The sequence below is a fragment of the Bos indicus x Bos taurus genome, chromosome X (assembly GCF_003369695.1).
Source record: "Bos indicus x Bos taurus breed Angus x Brahman F1 hybrid chromosome X, Bos_hybrid_MaternalHap_v2.0, whole genome shotgun sequence".
Classification (NCBI taxonomy): domain Eukaryota; kingdom Metazoa; phylum Chordata; class Mammalia; order Artiodactyla; family Bovidae; genus Bos; species Bos indicus x Bos taurus.
The window spans coordinates 5,386,588-5,408,878 of NC_040105.1; the positions used below are offsets into that span (position 1 = coordinate 5,386,588).

Sequence of the window (22,291 nt, forward strand, 5' to 3'; positions counted from 1 at the left end):
CACTTCAGTTTATTAGAGGGGCTTCCTTGGTGGCTCAGAGGGTAAAGAATCTGCCTGCAATGTGGGAGACCTGGATTGGGTGCCTGGGTCAGGAAGATCCACTGGAGAAGGAAATGACAACCCACTCCAGCATTCTGGCCTGGAGAATCCCATGGACGGAGGAGCCTGGTGGGCTACAGTCCATGGGGTCGAAAAGAGTCTGACATGACTGTGTGACTAATACTTTCACTTTTAAGGGATTAAGAAATGCTGTCATTTTCAATCAACAGAACAAAGGGAACGGGAGTAAAAAGAACTGTAGATACTCTATGTTTAAATGAAAAAAAAAAAGAAAGAAAGTATCCCAGTGGTGGGTGTTAGGAATGGAAACACTTACCCGTGCTTCAGGAGATGCAGAGGAGGCATCTGCCTTGTGCTGAGGTCTGGGCTGTGAACCCGGGGTTGCCGCCTGAGGGAGCAGACCCTTGCTTGTTGGGGGCGTCAGCACACTCAGGAGATTGTGGTGGGGCTCACGGTAGGGCCGCGTGCTGGCCCCTCAAGGGATGGCCCGGGCCACGTGCCCCTTGGTCTTCTCTGCCAGCTCCCTGCTCCCCTGCAGACGGAGGACCCTGGGTGAACGTGGTCACCACAAGGGCAGGGAGCCTCTCTCGGGGGTCTTGTCTCTCCAGGAGATCATACCCCCTTTTCTTTTCCATTTTCTTACCTTTCTTTAATTTTTGGCTGTGCAGGGTCTTCGTTTCTGTGCATGGTCTACTCTGGTTGCAGGGTTTGGGATTCTCACAGGGTGGCTTCTCTTATTTCAGAGAATGGACACAGGAGCCCAGGCTGATTCTTAACCGCAAGAGGACCAGTGAAGTCCCTCTGCCGTCTTTTCTAATCCGGATTCCACAACAGTGTTACATCAAAGTGCATACAGGAGAGTTATTCCATGAAGCCAGATTCTACATGTAGAAACTGTGAGTCAGCGTAGAGGATACAACTCTGCAAAACTTTACAAAAGAAAAGCACTGAGTGCCAGCTTACAAGCCGGTGGTGTTTAAAATGCAACAGTTCAAAATGCAGACACTGATTTATCAATAGGGCTCAGAGAGGCCAGATACCACTCATCTCTTTGCTGCCTGAGGAAATAACAAAGTCAGTGATTTTTTTTTCCCCCTCTTCCTTTCCAGTGCTATCTGGGAACTATAGATTGAAAGTTACTGATACACTCAATTAAACAGATAGTATCATGCAGTTACTAAATTCGGGTTTCTTTATAGGAGTCCTTCGCAGACACATGCAGGGGCAATTACATGCAATTTGATGTCATAATATAAGCCAGGACAAGTTGAAAGAAGCCAGTGGTTCTTTGTATCTCTAAACTAATATCCAAGGGCGTCTTTCCTAATTAAACAGAAGGAGATGTGTGGACTTGTAACGTTCGTGTTTTATTTCTGAAAGAGGTCAAAACCTGAAGGGAAAGGGAAAGGGAAGTCGCTCAGTCGTGTCCAACTCTTCACGGCCCGGTGGACTGCAGCCCACCAGGCGCCTCCATCCATGGGACTCTCCAGGCAAGAGTACTGGAGTGGTGTGCCATTGCCTTCTCCAATGAATGAGTCTGCTGCTGCTGCTAAGTTGCTTCAGTCGTGTCCAACTCTGTGCGACCCCATAGATGGCAGCCCACCAGACTCCCCCGTCCCTGAGATTCTCCAGACAAGAACACTGGAGTGGGTTGCCATTTCCTTCTCCTGAAGAGTTATTCTTAAAACCTTTAGTGAGTTTTCTATCAGTAAGTATCAGTGTCATCAGTGTCGTGGGCTATTGCACCATGAAATTCATGGCAAAACATTCCCATCATTTCTTGTTCTCGTTGCCCCTATCTAGGGATTTTCTTCCTAGATTGGGGGGGGCGGAGAAAAAGATTTCCCCCCAAGTCCTTTTTTAGAGACAGCAAACATTCATGCATCATAAACGGAAACCATGCTCTTCACAAGGGTGTTTTCTTGGAGCAGCAAATTTTGGTTAGACACTGAGGTCATCTTGACCAATCATTTAGCACAGGTTCACGGCGGAAATTACAATAATCATCTCACAAGGCAGTGAGAGTACAGGATCAGTTCAGTTCAGTCCAGTCGCTCAGTCGTGTCCGACTCTTTGCGACCCCATGAATTGCAGCACACCAGGGCTCCCTGTCCATCACCAACTCCCGGAGTTCACTCAGACTCAGGTCCATCAAGTCAGTGATGCCATCCAGCCATCTCATCCTCTGTCGTCCCCTTCTCCTCCTGCCCCCAATCCCTCCCAGCATCAGAGTCTTTTCCTATGAGTCAACTCTTTGCATGAGGTGGCCAAAGTACCGGAGGTTTCATCTCTTAATAAGGCAATAAAGAGATAACACGCTCCGACACTAGATGATCGTTCCAGGCAAGGGGGTGATGAAAGGAATGGTTGAGGTGAACCTTTCTACGAGTTGATTCTCTGAAGAGTTGGCCTGGTGAACCGAGAGCCACATGTTGGCTCCAGTGATGGGGACACATTGACAACAGCTTGTTGCTGGAAACCATTCCCCGGAAAGTGAAGGTTCCAGTGTTTGGGGGGGACATTATCTCCATTCTGAGTCTGTGTGTGCTAAGTCACTTCAGTCGTGTCTGACTCTGAGACCCTGTGGACTGTAGCCCACCAGGCTCCTCTGTCCATGGGACTCTCCAGGCAGGAACACTGGAGTGGGTTGCCATTTCTTCTTCCAGGGGAATCTTCCCGACCTGGGGATCGAACCTGCGTCTCTTACATCTCCTGCATCGACAGGCGGGTTCTTTAGCACTAACTCCACCTGGGAAGCATGGTTTTCCACCCACTGCTGGCAAAGTGGCGCCTTGCCCAGTCTGGAGCTAAATGCCCTAGGATTTGCAGAGGCCATTTAGATAAGCATAGAGGCACCTTGCCCAGGTGGAACACTCTGGGACAGTCCTCTCAACCCCCGGCTGTGTGTGTAGTCTCAAGGGCCCCTGCCAGACCCGCTGGCACCTCACACGTTCCTCTGCCTTAACTGTGGGCGTGCATGACGACGTCCCAACCACAATTGCACTTGTCTGTCAAAACAGCTGTACGTGTAAACACAACTTTGTTGCCACCACATACTAGTGGGCTGGAAATTGTATCAGACCTATCCACAGCAAAGGGGTTGGTTCAGCATGCTGAGGGAGCGGTATTCTGATCAGGAAACCTCTGCTTTCAGGAGAGGGAAACCCAGCCCCAGCGACCTGCAGAAAGAGGCGGCTTTGGCTTCCGTCACGTTGAGTGGTGCGGGTCCATCAGAAGCTCCAAGGACACCCGTAAGGTAAGCGTTCCTCCCCGCTCTGGATGTGCGCCTGTTGACCTGATGCGTTCACGCCCTTTTTTGTTTAATCACAGTGTGCAGACTGCTTATTCGAGGGCACCTTCCCTCACAGCCTTGAGTGGTTCCACATAACCATCACCAGTTCCTTGGTCTCTCTGCTCAGTCATTCCTGTGCCTCATTAAGCAGACTGTGCGTGTAATTCATCCACCTTGAACACTGACTCGGCATCTACTTGGCTAGCTGTTGTGTTGCACCTTTGTTATTACAAAGAAACAAATTTAAACATTAGAATGGTGCACATGTATAGTAATGAAATGCTTAACATTCTGCCCGTGTCGGAGTAGATCTTAAAGCTAAACTGAACGTCCACGTGCCACTCACGTCAGGAAAGGCAGAGGTGGCGTTTGATGATTTTGCCCTGTATGCCCAGAGGACACATGGTTGTGACCTTAATAAAAACGATGTTTCCTGTATGACAGAGGAAAGAAAACCCTCCTCATTTCTCATCACCGAAAGAGAGAGTCAATCAAGTTATTTCTAATTAGGCTCAGAATAAGGTGAAATGTTTTCAAGGTATCCAGAACACTGCTTCAGTAAATTCAGCAAATTATCGAGCCATGCGAGTTTGTTTTGGACGCCTCTGAAATTTAAGGCTGTGTTAATTTATCCTGTAAGATTTATTTCAGTTGTAATCTTAGTTTTGAAATCAAAAAGTTTATTTTGGGTCTTGAAACGGTTGTCATTCATTTTACCTTGTCTATAAGTCAGAAAATTATGAATGTGTTTTCCTGTATGTTTTCCCCATTTCTCATTTAGATGAGTCAGTGATGAAACACTGAATTTATGTAGTTTGACTGTGAATGCCTATAAAAAAAAAACCACTCCAAAATGCTCAGAGCATGCAGAATTAGTGCTGGTATGTACGATTGCTCCTGCAGAAGTATTCTATATTCATCCTTAATGCAGCAGGCTCAGGCATAACTATGTTTTATCACTGGAATCTGTTATCAGGCTGCTGTCAGTGACGGGTTCTTAAATTCAGTCCCTTAAGCTGGATCGCACAGAGCTGATTTTGCTGAGCTCGAGTAGAGCATCGACGCTGGTGGGTATAAAGGGCGTCCAGGCAAGGTCTGTGGATCTTCTGTGTTCGTAGCTGTTGTCAGGCGCCCTGTCGGGTCCGTGCATTACTTACCGTCCATCTCATCCTCTGTTTTCTCCGTGTTGGAGAGTTTCTCAATCTTGCTACTGTCCTACCTGACCTGTGCCCAGGAAGCCGCAGTAGGACTGGTAACCAGAAGCTAGCTTGAGCGTAGCAGTAGTCTCGTTTTCTCAGTGAACCCCGAGACCGCCGCATGACGAGAGGAGCTGTGCCGCGGAGATCAGGTAACCGAGACGATGTTCAGGTGTGAACGGCGGTCTCCCTCCGCCCTTCCTCCGGAGGGCTGGTGGTCCTTCCCTGCGTGCCGGAAACGGCACAAGTATCTCCTGTCTTGCACCTCAGGTTGTGCCTGATACTGCCTCGGAGCTGATTCTGACTGCTGGGTCCCAGGGTCCAAATGCTTCCCCTCAGTCAGAGTGGGAGATTCTGCGAGTCGGATGAACATAGAACTGGGGGCCGTTGGGGGGCAGTGAGCTTATTTCCCCGAGACCTGAGTGCACGGTTGGAAGAAAAACAAGAGGCAACTGCGAGAAGCTCCACCTGTGCCTCAATGATCCGCGGAGCGAAGATTCGTATGGTAGAAAGAATCAGAGCCTGGAGAACTGGTTTCCTAATTACTGAAATACGGAAACCCAAAGCTGATGTTGCAGTTCTGGGGAGAGTAACAGAGACTAGGGCCACCACCCAAGCTGGAGGATTTCAGGCGCTTTGTTTTCTGTCTCAGTTCCGTTGGACTGACTTGTTTAAGCCGACTTGGAGAAGCGTGTTGAGTCAACCGAATAGGACGCCCGTGGGATTTGCCGCTTTGCTGCAGATACCATCTTTCTCTTTGAAGAAATGGCAAGCCACCTGACTCCAGATATGGAGTTAAAGACCTGCTCCTTTTTTTTTTTAATAACTATTATTTTATTTAGTCTTTATCACAACCCCATGAAATAAGTCCTCTCTTTATCCTCACTTTTAAACCAAAGAAACCGAGGCACAGAGAAATTGTCTATCAACATTTTGATAGATAGCTTTTCAGTTTTTTTCTGTGCATGTATGTATTTTTTTATTTTAAGCCAAATTAGATTAACACACTTGATATTATTTTCTAATACGCTTCACTATTTTCTATTTACTCAACAAAATAGCATGAACATTTCCCCATATTATTAACTGTTCTCTTGCAGTATAATTTTAGTACATATTACATAAATGAAGAATACAAATATCTCATTGTGAGTCACTCAGTCCTGTCCGACTCTTTGTGACCCCCACAGAATATAGCCCGCCAGATTCCTCTGTCCGTGGGATTCTCCAGGCAAGAATACTGGAGTGGGTTGCCATTTCCTTCTCCAGGAAGACCTGCTCCTTTTAAATCAGTTTATTCTCCCCTGATCCATTCTCTTCTAGATACTTTATCCACATAAACCTCAGCTAGTCTTAGCGAGCAGACAGGCATCCAGGTAGATCCTATTCATACACTGCCCACTTACCGCGTAGCTTGGTCTTCGGCCCAGTGTTAACTAAGCTCAAGTGAGTGGTATAGAATGGTAACCACGTGAACAGTTTCTTCCCCTGGTTCTTGAGAAAGAAGGACAGATCACTCCCATTCTTCTTTCCTTCCCATTGACAAATGGTGGTCCAGATGACCTTAACTCACAGATATTAAGACAAATACACCAGGTTATGGGGTCACGTGTGGAGGACTGCAAAGTTATCCTTCCAGCCCTTAACCACCCAGCCGTATCTCTGGGGTGTTCCAGGAGAGACGCAAACATCTAGCTTATCAGGTGTGTTTCGAGTCTTTGTGTGGCAGCAACCGAACTTGCTTCCCAGATAATGAGCATGTTGTCCTGTCTGTCTGCTCAGGTTCCCATTTCCGCATTCAGATGCTTGTGTTCTCTGGGTCCCTTGAAAGCCCCTGTTCGTTGGAGCACTGGGTCCTCTCTGTGTCCCTACCCCTCTCACCGTTGCCTGTCTGTCTCTGTACAGAATCAAGGTGATCTTCTGCAAAGGACCAGTCACACACGCCTGTAGGTGTGACCACATCTGATGGTGATGTAGATACTCTGAAGCTAAATACCTGAATCTTTTATGCTTAAAAATATTCCTCAGAAGTAAAAGGTGATGAGTAATTTTGCAGTGGGGAAACCTGAAACGCTTGGTTAACCCAGTGATCAAGGTCGGTATCAACTGGGTTATGTCTTACTGACAGCATGTGACCTTGATATGATGTGTGTGAGAAGGCCACTTTACCTCTGGGGTCTTTCTCCAAAATGCCTGTAACCTCAGCATAATCGTGAGAAAAACACTGGGGAAAATGAAATTGAAAGATGTTCTACAAAATACCTGCCTAGCATCCTTCACGGAGAAGGCGATGGCACCCCACTCCAGTACTCTTGCCTAGAAAATCCCATGGACGGAGGAGCCTGGTAGGCTGCAGTCCATGGGGTCGCGAAGAGTCAGACATGACTGAGCGACTTCACTTTCACTTTTCAGTTTCATGCATTGGAGAAGGAAATGGCAACCCACTCCAGTGTTCTTGCCTGGAGAATCCCAGGGACGGGGCAGCCTGCTGGGCTGCCTTCTATGGGGTCGCACAGAGTCGGACACAACTGAAGCGACTTAGCAGCAGCAGCGTCCTTCAAAGCTGTCAAGGTCATCAAAACCAGGGAACGTCTGAGAAACCGTCAGAGCCTCAAGGAGACCAAGAAGCTATGACCCCCTAAAAAGTTTATGTGATACCCTGGTTAGGATCCTGGTGCAATGCACGGACATTTAGGGGAAAGCTAAGGAAAGGCAAATAAAATACAGATGTTGGTGAATAATAGTTTGTCGACATCAGTTCATTGGTTATGACAGAGTACCAGGTAAATGGAAGACCTTAAAATGTGAGGGGACTCTGTAACATTCTTGCAGCTTTCCTGTAAATCTAAAGCTAGGCTATAACAAGAAGTTTACTAGTTTTTTTGCCCCCCCAAAGTGGGTCTTTGTTGCTACTCTTGTGCTTTCTAGTCGTGGTGAGCAGCGGCTACTATTCGTTGGCAGTGCACAGGCTTCTCATGTCAGTCTCACACTCAGAAGTTCCAGCGTGAGGACTTGTGTTTCCTCTTTATGCATGCGTGCTCAGTCGTGTCTGACTCTTTGCGACCCCATGGACGGCAGTCCTCCAGGCTCCTCTGTCAATCAGATTCTTCAGACAAGAATACCCGAGTGGGTTGCCATGCCCTTCTCCAGGGGATCTTTCCCAACCCAGGGATGAAACCCACGTCTCCTGCATCACAGGCAGATTTACCACCTGAGTTACCACAGAAGCCCTGATAAAGGAAAGGATATAATCTGGCTGAGAATGAGGGCTATAGTCATGGGATCTCAAGGTTCAGGAATTAAAAAAAAAAAAAAAAGCAGGATCTTATCCAAAGACTCAGAAAAAAATTGCATGAGATGTCAGGATGGAGTAAGCGTCCAAGAAACTGGAAGCAAAGGCGAGTCCCATGAGGGTTTACTCTCCCCAAGCTGGATGCTCTGTAATTTGTATCCTCCACCCTGCTTGTTGGTTTCATGAGCTACACGGCCACTGCTTGCGAACCATGGCTAGCCAGACCCCCGAAACCCCGTTCACCCATTTACCAGCGTAGATGTGCTGATGTTTCTTCACTAGACAGCAATGGGAGCCCTAAGCGCGCGAATGAGGGCGCTGGCCAGGGTACCCAGCTCCCGTCTCTGATGTAATTGTAGGCACATACCTTTCTCAGCTTTCTCATCTGTCGAATGAAGGTAGTACACATCCCCAGCAGAGAGGTGTGATAGCTAAGGAGCAAATACAGAGCACAAGCAGATACTGGGGGACATAGATCAGCTTAGCATTGGACCATTCATAGGAAGATGTGTGTAAAACGATGGGCCGCAGGAGTTGAAGGCATGGGCTGGGAACCTGCAGATACAGGAGAGGACTGGATGATGTAGGTGAGGGGATAAAGAGGCTAGAGGGCTGGAGATGGAAGATGTTTGCAGAAGGACATGGGCTACAGAAATAGAACCACCCATGGCCAGAGAGAGGGATGTTTGATCAAAGATGCCTGAGACGAAGACATCCCAAATGGTGACAGTTCAGTTCAGCTCAGTTGCCCATTCGTGTCCGACTGTCTGCGACCCCATGGACTGCAGCACGCCAGGTTTCCCTGTCCATCACCCACTCCCGGAGCTTACTCAAAGTCAAGTCCATCAAGTCGGTGATCTGTGACCCCACAGACTGCAGCATGACAGGCCTCCCTGTCCATCACCCACCCCCGTAGCTTGATCAAACTCCTGTCCGTTGCATCGGTGTTGGCATCCAATCATCTCATCCTCTGTCGTCCCCTTCTCCTCCCGCCTTCCATCTTTTCCCAGCAGACTGAAGCAAAGACGGGGGCTATTGGAGTGGGTGGTTTGGGGACATCCAGATGGCAGAGTCCCTAGTGGCTTCTTGGTTCCATAAAGGGAGATGTTCATAAAAGCAGGAAGATGGAAAAAGGAGCAAAGCTCTGGGCATCACAGACAGGACCACAGACAGATGAATCAGGGCAGAAGGGGACAGTGGCCGGTATCCAGAGAGGGCACATAATACCATCGAGGAACTGACGCTGTAATCGGCACAGTGTTCACAGATTTTCACAAGAGTTAGAGAGAAATGAAATTTGCTTGATGTGACCCCATAGTAAGTACTGGAGAAGGAAATGGCAACCCACTCCAGTATTCTTGCCTTGAGAATCCCATGGACAGAGGAGCCTGGTGGGCTACGGTCCATGGGGTCGCAGAGAGTCGGACACTACTCAGCGACTATCAATCACTCACTCAGTACTAAGTACATTCCTTTATCTGACCTGGTTTGATTCCAGGTTGCCCATCACAGTGATAACGTCCAGGCTTTGAATGGGCCTCTCTGGTGGCTCAGTAAATGGTATTAGCTTGTTTTTGCTGACGGGTCCTGTGAACAGTCAGCTGTGGGTTTCTGAAGGTCAGTGGACTGCATGTGAAGGTCACCGTTCTCATTTCTGTTGGGTGCTGGATTTACACCCTCGAACCGAGTTGTGATCTGGAGGGGTCTTCCTGTTCTCTTCTCATCTGTGCTGGGTTCTCTGTTGTGAAAGAGGCCAAACCGTCAGGAAAAAGGTCATGTTTTATAGGGCCAGAGGTAGTTGCCAAAGCAAGACGATGTAATCGAATGCGGTTCTTTGTCTCGTAACTTGAGCAGTGCCGTTCTGCACGCAGAAGATAAAATCTGAAACTGTCCTCCAGCGCTGGCTGGCTTCAAGGATCACATGTCACATGACATTTTTAACCTTTCGTTGCATCCTCCGTTGTTTTTTCTAGCTAACTGGGAACTTGACCTCAGAACTACCATTGTTTTCCTTTTCATCTTTTTAAAATGACTAACCAAATGTGACTTTCTTTCAAGGGCTATCTGTGTCAAGAATTTTAAAAGTTACTAATCTGAGTGGTTTTGGAATTCGTAACTGAATTTGGATTTTTGACGACGTGACCTTCATGAGGACGCCTCTTGTATTGTCCCAGATTGCAAAACTAGTACACAATAGGATTGATTCAAGATCGTGTCTTTAAAAAGCTAGCTCCTTACTGCTGATGTAAGATTCTGGATCACACTGGCATTGAAAATTCTTTTCCATACAAAGGAATATAATCGCAGAAAACAAAATCACCACTTGACTGCCAGAGGTTTTTTTTTTCTCTTCCTTGAGGTCATTGTACCTTCGTTGAACTCTGTTTTAACTGTGAGCAGATGGCACCTAGATTTTGCTGGGAGCTCTGACCTTGAACGTGGATGGCAAGTTGCTGGATTTTGTTTTTCTGTGGTTGGAGAATGACACTGAAGACCCCGAGTAGCTGGGGAATCCTGTGTCTGCCTGGGGCTTACAGGCAAGGCACCTGACGAGCTGACCTCTGGTTCTTTTTTCTGTCGTGTGAGTCTAGAATTTCTATACAAACATCACATGACCTGGAGAGCCCAGTAAAATTGCTAAAGAAATGCAGGCTTTCTGTCACCTCCTACTACTGTTGACTTTGGGTCTGTTCGAGGACCAGCCGTTTAACCCTTGTGATGACCTGAGGCCCTCATCAGTCCAGTGAGGGAGGCTGGGCAGAGATTACGCATGCTTCTGAGCTACCGATGAGAATAATTCATGGTGGACGATGCTCAGGTGGAAGGTGTGGTGTGAAAGAGGCTGGTTCAAGCAGCGATTCGTCACAGCCCTTTAATGGTGTCATCATTTCAGCAGAAGCTACGGTGAATAATGTTCTGTCTTCACTAGGGGATCCTTTTTTTTTCTTTTTAAGTGGCACTGGATCCTTTTATCTGTAAGAACTGGATTGAGATATAACTGGCAGAAAATATACTGCATGTGAAAGTGAAGGTCGCTCAGTTTTGTCCGACTCTTTGGGACCCCATGGACTGTACAGTCCGTGGGATTCTCCAGGCCAGAATACTGGAGTGGGCAGCCTTTCCCTTCTGCAGGGGATCTTCCCAACCCAGGGATCGAACCCAGGTCTCCCGAGTTGCAGGCAGATTCTTTACCACCTGAGCCACCGGGAAGCCCTAAACTGTACATGTTAAGAGTGTGTAACATGAACCATTTTGACACACGATACGCCCTTTGAACCTTCACCTCAGTCAAAGCAATGAACATCCCTGTAACTTTCAAAGATTTGTTTAAGGCCCTTATACAGTAACTCATCTCTCCTGCTCCTCCCTCCACAGACTACTGATATATCGTAGTTTGTATTTTGATCCCTCACTATATAATAGTTTGTATTTCCTGGGGTTTTACATAAGACCGTGCAGTGTGTAATCTTTTGTCTAGTTTCTCCCCTTCAGCATGATTTTTTTTTGAGATGCATCCATTTCACTGTGTGTATGAACAGTTCATTCCTTTTTTATTACTCTACATTACTCTTTATACTGTTTATTAATCTGTTACTGTTTGTTACTATTTATTGCTATTGGTTAATGTTTATTACTGTTTGTTACTATTTGTTACTATTTACTACTGTTTCTTTATTACTATTGATCAATGTTTGTTACTGTTTATTACTGTTAATTGCTATTTGTTACTATTTATTACCATCTATTACTATTGTAAATTCCTGTTTATTGCTGTGTAGTATTCTGTTGTATGGATATAAGACTGTATGTTTTATCTGTTCACTTGTTGGGCCTCACTAGGGGCTTCCAGAGGGCTTCCCAGGCAGCTCAGCTGGTAAAGAATCCACCTGCAATGCAGGAGACGCAGGTTCGATTCCTGGCTTGGGAAGATCCCCTGGAGAAGGGAAAGGCTACCCACTCCAGTGTTCTTGGGCTTCCCTGTTGGCTCAGATGGTAAAGGATGACACATGGTGTGACAGTCTCTAGGCCCATCCATGGTGCTGTAGATGACATTAGTTCTTTCTATTTGATGGCTGAGTCATATCGCAATGAATCAACACCCCTGGTGGCTCAGATAGTAAAGAATCTGCCTTCAGTGCAGGAGACATGGGTTCGATCCCTGGGTTGGGAAGATCCCCTGGAGAAGGGAATGGCTACCCACTCCAGTATTCTGGCCTGGAGAATCCCATGGACAGAGGAGCCTGGCGGGCTACAGTCTGTGGGGTTGCAAAGAGTCAGAGACAACCTACTGACTAGACAACAATAAAGACCACTATCTCATACCATATCCAAAAATTAACTCAAAGTGACTTAAAGACTTACATGTGAAACCTGAAGCTGTGACACTCCTCGTAGAAGACATAGGCAGTATGCTCTTTGACATGAATCTCAGCGGTACTTTTTTGGATCTGTCTCTTCAGGCAAGGGAAACAAAAGCGAAAATAAACAGAAGAGACGAGGTCAGGCTAAAACGCTTTTTCAGTGCTTGCTTTAGGAGCACGTATGCAACACTGGAGTGATACAGAGAAGATTAGCATGGCCCCTGGGCAAGATGATATGCAAATTTGTGAAGCATTCCATATTTTAAAAAATTTTTTTAAAATTAAATGTTTTGTACAGTTAAGCAAACCATCAACAAAACAAAAAGGCAGCCTACTGAATGGGAGAAGATATTTGCAAGCGTTACGCTCGAAAGGCTTAAGATGTGTGTGTGTGTGTGTGTGTGTGTGTGTGGAGAGAGAGAGACAAGGGAGCGGAGGAAACTCATACAACTCAATATTAAAAAAAATAAAATAGTCCTATGAAAAAATGGGCTGAAGGTATGAATACCACATGCCAGTGGTCTGTAGGCACATGTAAATGGGCTGGACATTACTAATTATCAGGAAAATGGAAGTCAAAATCCCAATGAAGTATCCCCTCACACCACTCAGAATGGCTATCAAAAAAAAATAAGTGTTGGTGAGGATGTGGAGAAAAGAGAACCCTCCAGCCCTGTTGGTAGAAATGTTAATTGGCACGGCCGCTGTGGAAAGCAGTTTGGAAGTTCCTCAGAAAGATTAAGAGAAGTACTGTATGATCTCGATTTTCACTCATGGGTTTTTATCTACAGAAAGTGAAAGCACTAATTTCAGAAATTACATGTACCCCAGTGTTCTTAGCAGTGCTAGTTAACAGTAGCCTGGACATGGAGGCCACCTAAGTGTCCCATCAACAGATGAATGGGTGCAGAAGATGTCGTAGATATATTCAATGGAGTATTACTTGGCCATAAAAAGAATGAAATGTTCACAGCGTGGGTGGAATTGGAAGGTGTTCTACTTAGCAAGATAAAGGAGAGAAAAATTACTAGTGTGTTTTTTTTCACTTACACGTGGAATGTAAAAGATAGAACAAGTGGACAGGCACAAGAAAAAGGAATAGACTCACAGATACAGAAAGCAATCTAATAGTTGCCAGAAGCAAAGGGCTGGCAGGATGGGGGAACTAGGTGAAGGGGAGTGAGAGGCACAGAGTGCCAGTTATAAAATAAATAAGGGAGAGAATGTGTAGTGGAGGGAATATAGTCAACAATATGATAATAAGCCCAGTCCATCAGTATCCCTGATTTCAAATAAAGACAATGTCATTTCAGGTGCTTCCTTGGTGGCTCAGATGGTAAAGAATCTGCCTGCAATGCAGGAGACCCGGGTTCCATGCCTGGGTCGGGAAGATTCTTCTGGAGAAGGGAATGCCAACCCACTCCAGTTTTCTTGCCTGGAAAATTCCATGGTGGCCTACCATCCCATAGTGGGTCACAAAGAGTCGGACACGACTGAGCAACACACACACACACACACACACAATTTCAGGGGCTTCCGGAACACGGTGCAAGTCCTGGATCAGTTTTGTGATAAGCTCAGAATCTGGAACTTTTCCTAAAGAACTACTAATAGACCTTCTTAGGTTTACATGCATAATGACATGCAAGAGGAAAAATAGTTCATGAATGAAACTGGCCAAGAGCAACAACAAATGTAAAAATAAATTTACTCATCCAAAGGCCCCCTTTTTATCATGTATTCCTCTGTTCCATACACACATAAGGTTTGCTGCTTTTATGGGTTCACCAAGCAGAGTGATTCATTTCACTTTCCTCTGAGGGTTTTTTCCCCAAAAGAATGAAAAAAAGGGGGCCAGCACAGAATGAATTCTGATCATGAATGAAGATTAGGGGGTTCTTTGCAATGGATGTATGTACTATAGACATAGACTTACAGAGTTTCATTGATGCAGATAACGTATATACATGCATAAACTATACATTAGCATTCACACTTTTTCAGATAAAAAGGATACTTTTTATGCACGAGTGTGAAAATACAAAATTGTTTACGAATGCATTGCCTATTTCCGTATTATGAATTTCATTCTACGTATAGATGTCTAGATGAGTTGATAGATGGTTGGTGGATGGGTGGATGAAGGACTAGTGAAGAGGGGACACAGAGCCATTCATGCAGCATTGAAAATCTTTGGCCACTGGGTGTCATGGTTTTCCCCATAATGGTTGACCCACCACAAGTATTTGAGGGGTTCCTGTATTCCTGGTGCAGGAGTTGGCAGTGTACATGGCAAGTTTTATTAAACCACACCACCTTCCTTTTTCAGATTGCTGTGCCGTCTTTAAAAACACATTGTCAGTGTTATTTTTCTGCCTGAAACTGGCTGATGAGGATTGAATCTACAAAAATTATTTTTTAATGTCTGAATATTTAAATGTCTCGAAATTGCATAATTGTGTTGGTCATATTTAGGTTTTATTGTATCAAAGTCAAATCTGAAGAATTTGTGCCGTACATTTATGCACGTGCTTGGATATGTTTGTAATAACTCTTTGCTCTACGAAATTGCTATAGTACAAAGACTAAGCAATTATTAGATATTGTTGTTGAGTCTCTAAATCATGTCCGACTCTTTGCGACCCCATGGACTGCAGCACACCAGGCTTCCCTGTCCATCACCATCTCCTGGAGTTTGCTCAAACTCATGTCCATCAAGTCAGTGATGCCACGCAACCATCGCATCCTCTGTCGTCCCCTTCTCCTGCCATCTTCAGTCTTTCCCAGCATCACAGACCGGAAAAGACCGTCTTTTTGGCTCTTTGCATCAGGTGGTCAGAGTATCGGAGCTTTGGCTTCACCATCAGTTCTGCTGATAATTATTAGACGTGCTGATCACATTTGAGCGTCTGCTTGCTGTTACCAGCGTGGCGTGGCCGGACGCATGTGTGTTGGCTGACATATGACAAGAGTGAGTGCACCATTAATTCGAACCAGACAGCCGTATTTCTCCCCTGTGGAAGTGATTCACCCTGCCAGGTCCGATGGCAGTGAGTGGTGGTGACAATTAAAACCAGTTGTGCCCGTTGCATCACAGAAATGCTACTGTGCTTCTTTTAGAAAAAAACACTGTCAGGGTGGAACGTGCCAGATGGGAAGACTTGGCCACGTGCTCCGAGGACACCGTGGAGAGCGTTCTTGTGTTTTTTGACTTCTTGTATTTTTCTCCCTCTGAAGACTAGTTATCGCCAGAACTGCTAAGGTGAATCTTATGAAGACGGACGCCTAGTTTAAAAGCCCTAGTACGATGGGATATGTGTGGTGAAATTGTTGGAAAGGTGCAAGGAGCTCGCGGGTCTGTTTTATTTTTCTTCTTTCTGTTTAATTCTCAAAAATGTGCAAGTTGTGCGTCAGTGGCACAGCACTGAGTCTTGGAAGAATCTTTGAATGACAGTGTTTGCATATTCTGATTGTTATGTGTATATGTATATATATATATATATTTTTTTTTAATGGTCTTTTGTGAGTTGGGTTAACATCTTTAGTTTCCACACAGAGAGTCTGATGATGGCGTCGTGATTCTCACTTAAAGTTACTGGGAGAGATACAACAGTTAACAGTTTGCAAAACGGATGGGTTCATGGAAGGTCTGCTTTTGTTTGAATGAAAGGGTCTTTTTTTTTTCCCCCCATTCAAATGGGGAAGAACACAGCCAATGTCCAGTTCTTTCAAATCCACATTGAAAATGGTTTATGGATGGTGCCAGAGGAGGAATAAAAAAATCAGCAAGAAAACAGGGAGGTGCTGTTCTCGGTTTCAGCTGTCAATAGGAAAAAAAACTTAATGAGATAAAAACGAAGAAAATTCAATAGGAAAGAAAAAATTTAACGAGATAAAAATGAAGAAAAATTCAAAAGCTCTCATTAAACATCTTCAGGCACTTACTACTTGAATGAACCTGAAGTTCCCCTTCAACAAAACCCATGCCCTCAGGGAACTGTCAAATCATCCAGAAGTCAGATACTAAACAAATATTCACAGAGATACCTCATTAAAAACATGAGAAGTTCTATTGGTAGACCTGTGTTGTTTTGGGTGTGCAGAGAAGGTTTCCCTGATGAACTGACGTGTTGGTTCATCAGGCTGGTGGGGAACCAAGTTTGTGAATTATTTGAGCTCAGCAAGGGCATTCTGTTGAATCCTGAACTGGAATCATGGACTGAAGCTGAAGCTCCAATCCTTTGGCCACCTGATTCAAAGAACCAACCCATGGGAAAAGAAACCCTAATGCTGGGAAAGACTGAAGGCAGGAGGACAAGGGGGCAACAGGATGAGATGGTTGGATGGCATCACCGACTCCATGGAAGTGAGTTTGAGCAAACTTTGGGAGTTGGTGATGGACAGGGAAGCCTGGCATGCTGCGGTCCTTGGGGTTGCAAAGAGTCGGACACAACTGAGTGACTGAACTGAACTGCACAGAGCTGTCTAATGGAGGAAAGCTCGTACTAAGTAGAGACTGAACACATCTGGAAACTTTGTAGGTCTGGATCTGTAGCTGAGTCTTGGGAAGAGGTTGGCAAGGGGGTTCCTCAAGGGCACACCTGAGGTCTGTGGTTGGATCGGTGGATGTTGGAAGGATCCCAGCCTCAGGAAGAAGGTGAGGAATCTTACCTGGTGGGCAGCTACGGTCAGCACGGTCCTGCTCACGCTGCACATGAGTTCTGTCTGGGGTGGGTGAACTTGCCATGTCCTTGAAACCTTGGTGGAGATGAATATCGAGAGACGTTTGGTCACTGCTCTGAATCTCCAAAGAGAAACACGAGTTAGGGACGAGTAATGATGAATTTTGCTTGTCAGCTTTCCTGGCCCACGGTGTCTGGGAATGCTGTTCCCACAAATACCTGCTGTTATCTCAGTCAGTTGCTTAGGACCTACCTACAGATGAAGGACAAAAAAAAAAATAACATCAGTAAAGGAATTATCCTCCAATTAAAAAAAAATGACATCCCAGTGGAGCTCAGTTTTCACAGGCTGGCAGTGAGTTGACGTCAACACTTCACTGTGGGTTGACGTCACTCATGGCTTCTTGCTTGTGGACTCACACCTTGAATGAGGCCAAAACTTGAATGTGGAGTCTTTGCTCACCAGGATGGTGGTTGAAGAGGCAGGGTTGATGCCGGTTGAAGAGGCAGGGTTGATGCCGGAGGCCACAGTTGCACAGCTTGGCTCTGGTGCGTGATTTACCACAGCAGATCTTTTTCTTTGGTATTTTTTTTTTTTTTCCAAACATCTATTTAGGCAAAATGAAAAGCACAAAACCATTATATACAACCTGGCCGTGAGCATGGGCACTTAGAATCAGTGAAAGCCCTTATGAATCATTTGAACTGGTGAGGTAAGCGTGGGCACTTGAACTCAGTGAAAAGCCTTGTGAATTATTTGAGCTAAGCACAGGCATCCCGTTGAATCCTGATTTGGAATCACCCTCTGTCTAATGGAGGAAAAGTCGTACCGAGTATAGACTGTGAACAGGTCTGCAGATGTTGTAGAGGGTGTTCAGTCATGGAGAGATGAGTCACTGACTGCCATGTGATGGTGGCATGTTCACCTCTCATGTTAGGTCTCAGCTGTGGTTACCTACAAAGGGTGGGTGCTGGTGGTGGGGTCTAGGTCAACACTCATTGATGGCGAAGTCACTGTCGTTACTCACCAAATCTGCTGGCCATGAACTCACACACCCCAATTTGGGTGCACTCTGTGGCCTCAGTCCTGTCTGACTCTTTGCGACCCCATGGACTGCAGCCCGCCAGGCTCCTCTGTCCATGGGATTCTCTAGGCAAGAATACCGGAGTGGGTTGCCATTACCTTCTCCAGGGGATCTTCCCGACCCAGGGATAGAACTCACATCTCCTGGGTGTCCTCCATTCTACACAGATTCTTTACCCCTGAGCCACCATTGAGGACCACACCCCAATTTATTTGGCCTTAATAAGTGATTTGTCACATAAAATCTGTTTTCAAAATATATAATTTTAACATAAAATCTCGTGTGTCTGCTAAAAACTTCTCTCCATAGGCTCAACTTCTCCAGGCAAAAATACTGGAGCGGGTAGTGGGTTGCTATTCCCTTCTTCAGGAGATCTTCCCAACCCAGGGATGGAACCTGGGTCTTCTGCACTGCAGGTGGATTATTCGTTACCGTCTGAGATGCCAGGGAAGCCCATTGCAAGCACAAATGTGAATCATTTTCTCCTTTCAAAACTCTGCCCATTCAAACACTGTAGGGCTGTCTAGAGTGAGACAGTGTCGTCCCGCTGGGTCCTGCAGGTGCGTTTGGAGCATCTAGCTGAGAAATAAGCTAAGTAGCCCTTTTCTCTAGACTTGTATCCAACAGATGGGTCAGACCCTGATATCTTCTGTGTCCTCTTGGGGTCTGATTTCCCAAGGGCAATTGTCACGTGTCGGAAAGCACACCATGGTGGAGTCTGTGCTAAGGGTGTATGTCCCCTGTAGCAGGGCAAAGGCAGCGATCAGCCCGGAAATGACTGCAGCGACTCGCTGATTCATGAGTTCCTTTACAGCGGTGTCTCACAGCAGATGGACATAAAAGCTCAGTATCATGTAGTATGGAGGTGCAAAGCCCTTTGGATCCCTTCAAGATCAAATTGAATTTGATTGTGTGTCAGCAGTGAGGGTCAGCTGGGTCATTGATTGTCATCACATGAATTTATAAAACTGTGAGCTTGACACTATCAGTCTACGTGATCAGCAGATGTTTTAGAGCTGAATACACTGCATTTCAGTTCAGTTCAGTTCAGTTCAGTTCAGTTGCTCAGTCATGTCTGACTCTTTGCGGCCTCATGGACTGCAGCACACCAGGCCTCCCTGTCTTTCACCAACTTCCAGAGTTTACTCAAACTCATGTCCATTGAGTCGGTGATGCCATCCAACCATCTCATCCTCTGTCGTCCCCTTCTGCTTCTGCCCTCAATCTTTCCCAGCATCAGGGTCTTTTCAAATGAGTCAGTTCTTCACATCAGGTGGCCAAAGTATTGGAGCTTCAGCTTCAGCACCAATCTTTTCAATGAATATTCAGAAATGATCTCCTTTAGGATGGACTGGGTTGGATCTCCTTGCAGTCCAAGGGACTCTCAAGAGTCTTCTTAAACACCACCGTTGCAAAGCATCAATTCTTTAGCACTCAGCTTTCTTTATGGTCCAACTCTCGCATCCATACATGACTACAGGAAAAACCATAGCTTTGACTAGATGGACCTTTGTTGGCAAAGAGTGAGACAGAGACATACAGAAGGAAAGGGTTTTCCCATTCTTAGACCTAAATATTCTTGACTCAAACAAGCAGGACTTTCATGGGAGATGTTAAAAAGTGGATATTTCCACATGACATACTCTCCATTATATCAGGATAGAATGACATCCAGTTATAAACGTATGCCATTTGAGGACTTCCCTGGTGGCCCAGTGGTTAAGACCGTGCATTTCCACTCTAGGGGGCCCAAGTTCAATGCTCCTCGGGGACCCAAGATCCTGCTGGCCACTTAGTTGCTCAGTGGTGTCTGACTCACGGCAACCCTGTGGACTGTAGCCCATCAGTCTCCTCGGGTCATAGAATTTTCCAGGCAAGAATACTGGAATGACTTGCCATTCCCTTCTCCAGGGGATCCTCCTGACCCAGGGATCAACCCCAGGTCTCCTGCATTGCAGGCAGGTTCTTTTCTATCTGAGCCACCAGGGAAGTTCTAGTGCAGGCTACTTGGCATGGCCAAAAAAGAAAAATAAAAAAAAAAAAAAAAGGAGGGGGGGACCAGGGGAATTTATTTCCATAAAGCTAAACAAAAAGGAATGTTTTAATAAATTAAAAACAGAATCTTTATCCTGCTGTGGTATTGTCCTGTGGAAATTGTAAGAGAGCAAAGTGAACCTTTTTGATCATAAAATGTAGTTCTCAGTGCTCACGCTCTGTGTAGACTGAAACAAGTCTCCAAAGAGTTAAGCCTGGTGTTTAAAATCAGTCTGCAGTGAAATGCACAGATGGAATGCCATGCGTAATGCATGTAAGGCACAGGCAGGCTGGCACAGGGACACAGGGCTGCACAGAGGTCATCAGTAACGTCACCTACAAGGCCTGTCTGTCCATCACCACGCCGCCAGGAAGAATAAGACATATGTTCCACCGTGAGAGCGTTTCATGACTCGGGGGGTCCCCATCTGGGGAAAGTGACTCTAGCTAACGGTAGGAAAACAGGTCAGTGGACTCTGCTGGAAGTAAAACCCTGAGGTAGATGGTTAAAGAGCAGAGTTTCTATGTGTCTCACAAATAGGGGAGGACTGAGCAGTCTCACCAAACAGAGCATAGGACAAGTGTAGGGTGAGAGCGCGGGACTGGTGTTGGGGACAGGGGGCTGGGGAACCTCTGGGAGGCCTGGGGATGCTGGGGAGGGCGTATTGGTGGGTTACAGGGACCGCTGGGGGCTTATAGATGAAGAAGCAGGTTAAATGGCACCGCTGGAGAACTGGGGTTTGCACACTGCTTTCCTGTGGTCATGTATGGATGTGACAGTTAGACTGTGAAGAAGGCTGAGTGCCAAAGAATTGATGCTTTTGAACTGTGGTGTCGGAGAAGACTCTTGAGAGTCCCTTGGACTGCAATGAGATCCAACCAGTCCATTCTGAAGGATATCAGCCCTGGGATTTCTTTGGAAGGACTGATGCTAAAGCTGAAACTCCAGTACTTTGGCCACCTCATGCGAAGAGTTGACTCATTGGAAAAGACTCTGATGCTGGGAGGTATTGGGGGCAGGAGGAGAAGGGGATGACAAAGGATGAGATGGCTGGATGGCATCACCGACTCGATGGACATGAGTTTGGGTAAACTCTGGGAGTTGGTGATGGACAGGGAGGCCTGGTGTGCTGCGATTCATGGGGTCTCAAAGACTTGGACACAACTGAGCGACTGAACTGAACTGATCTGACAAAGACTTACAGTAACTTCGTTCGGTCACTCAGTCATGTCCGACTCTTTGCAACCCCATGGACTGCAGCACGCCAGGCTTCCCTGCCCATCACCAACTCCTGGAGCTTACTCAAGCTCATGTCCATCGAGTTGATGATGCCATCCAACCATCTCATCCACTTTCACCCCCTTCTCCTGCCCTCAGTCTTTCCCAGCATCTGGGTCTTTTCCAGTGAGTCAGCTCTTCAAATCAGTTGGCCAAAGGATTGGAGCTTCAGCTTCAGCATCAGGTCTTCCAATGAATATTGAGGGTTGATTTCCTTTAGGATAGACTGGTTGGATCTCCTTGCAGTCCAAGGGACTCTCAAGAGTCTTCTCCAACACCGCGGTTCAAAAGCATCAATTCTTCGGTGCTCAGCTTTCTTTATGGTCCAGCTCTCACATCCATATATGACTGCTGGAAAAACCGTAGCTGACTTGATCGCACATAACTTGAGGGGGGATAATCAAGGCTCACCTCCCAGAGCAGACACACGAGCCCTGAGATTGATCATCACACACCGTATATATTTGTAACAGAGCTGTCCAGTGGAATTTCACATGCTGACCCAGAGTTCCTGGACCTGTGCTGTCCAATATGGTGACCACTGGCCACATGTGACTTTGACCCCTGACATGTGCCCAAGATGACCGAGAAGCTGTATTTTTTATTTTTATTTTTCTCTGCGCTGGGTCTTCCTTGCTGTGCATGCTTTATTTTGTTGTGGTGTGAAGTGAATGACTCTTTGTGACCCCATAGACTATACAGTGCAGGGAATTCTCCAGGCCAGAATACTGGAGTGGGTAGCCTTTCCCTTCTCCAGGGGATCTTCCCAACCCAGGGATCGAACCCAGGTCTCCTGCATTGCAGGCGGATTCTTTACCAGCTGAGCCACAAAGGAAGCCCGAGAAGACTGTTGTGGGTAGCCTATCCCTTCTCCAGGGGATCTTCCGAACCTAGGGATTGAACTAGGGTCTCCTGCACTGCAGACAGATTCTTGGTAAAGAATCTGAGTGGCTGAGCCACCAGGGAAGCCCTTTGTTGTGGTGATTGGGGGCTAATCTTTGGTGTTGGTA

The 22,291-nt window shown here is 46.2% G+C and overlaps 1 long non-coding RNA gene and 1 other non-coding gene across 4 annotated transcripts in view; both read left to right on the plus strand.

The window, feature by feature from the left end:
* The first annotated feature begins 203 nt into the window (after positions 1-203).
* Positions 204-22,291, plus strand: part of LOC113887002 — a 189,675-nt gene continuing 167,587 nt past the window's right edge. For 2 of the 3 annotated variants that reach the window (XR_003509626.1, XR_003509628.1), the window contains exons 1-2: positions 1,676-1,768; positions 3,215-3,316. This is a non-coding gene — a long non-coding RNA (uncharacterized LOC113887002). Of the gene's footprint in view, positions 957-1,675; positions 1,769-3,214; positions 3,317-22,291 lie in introns of those variants that run through there. The other variant, XR_003509627.1, reaches the window with a different exon arrangement.
* LOC113888249 lies at positions 12,362-12,466 on the plus strand. Its single transcript, XR_003509889.1, has one exon. It is a non-coding gene; the product is annotated as a U6 spliceosomal RNA (small nuclear RNA).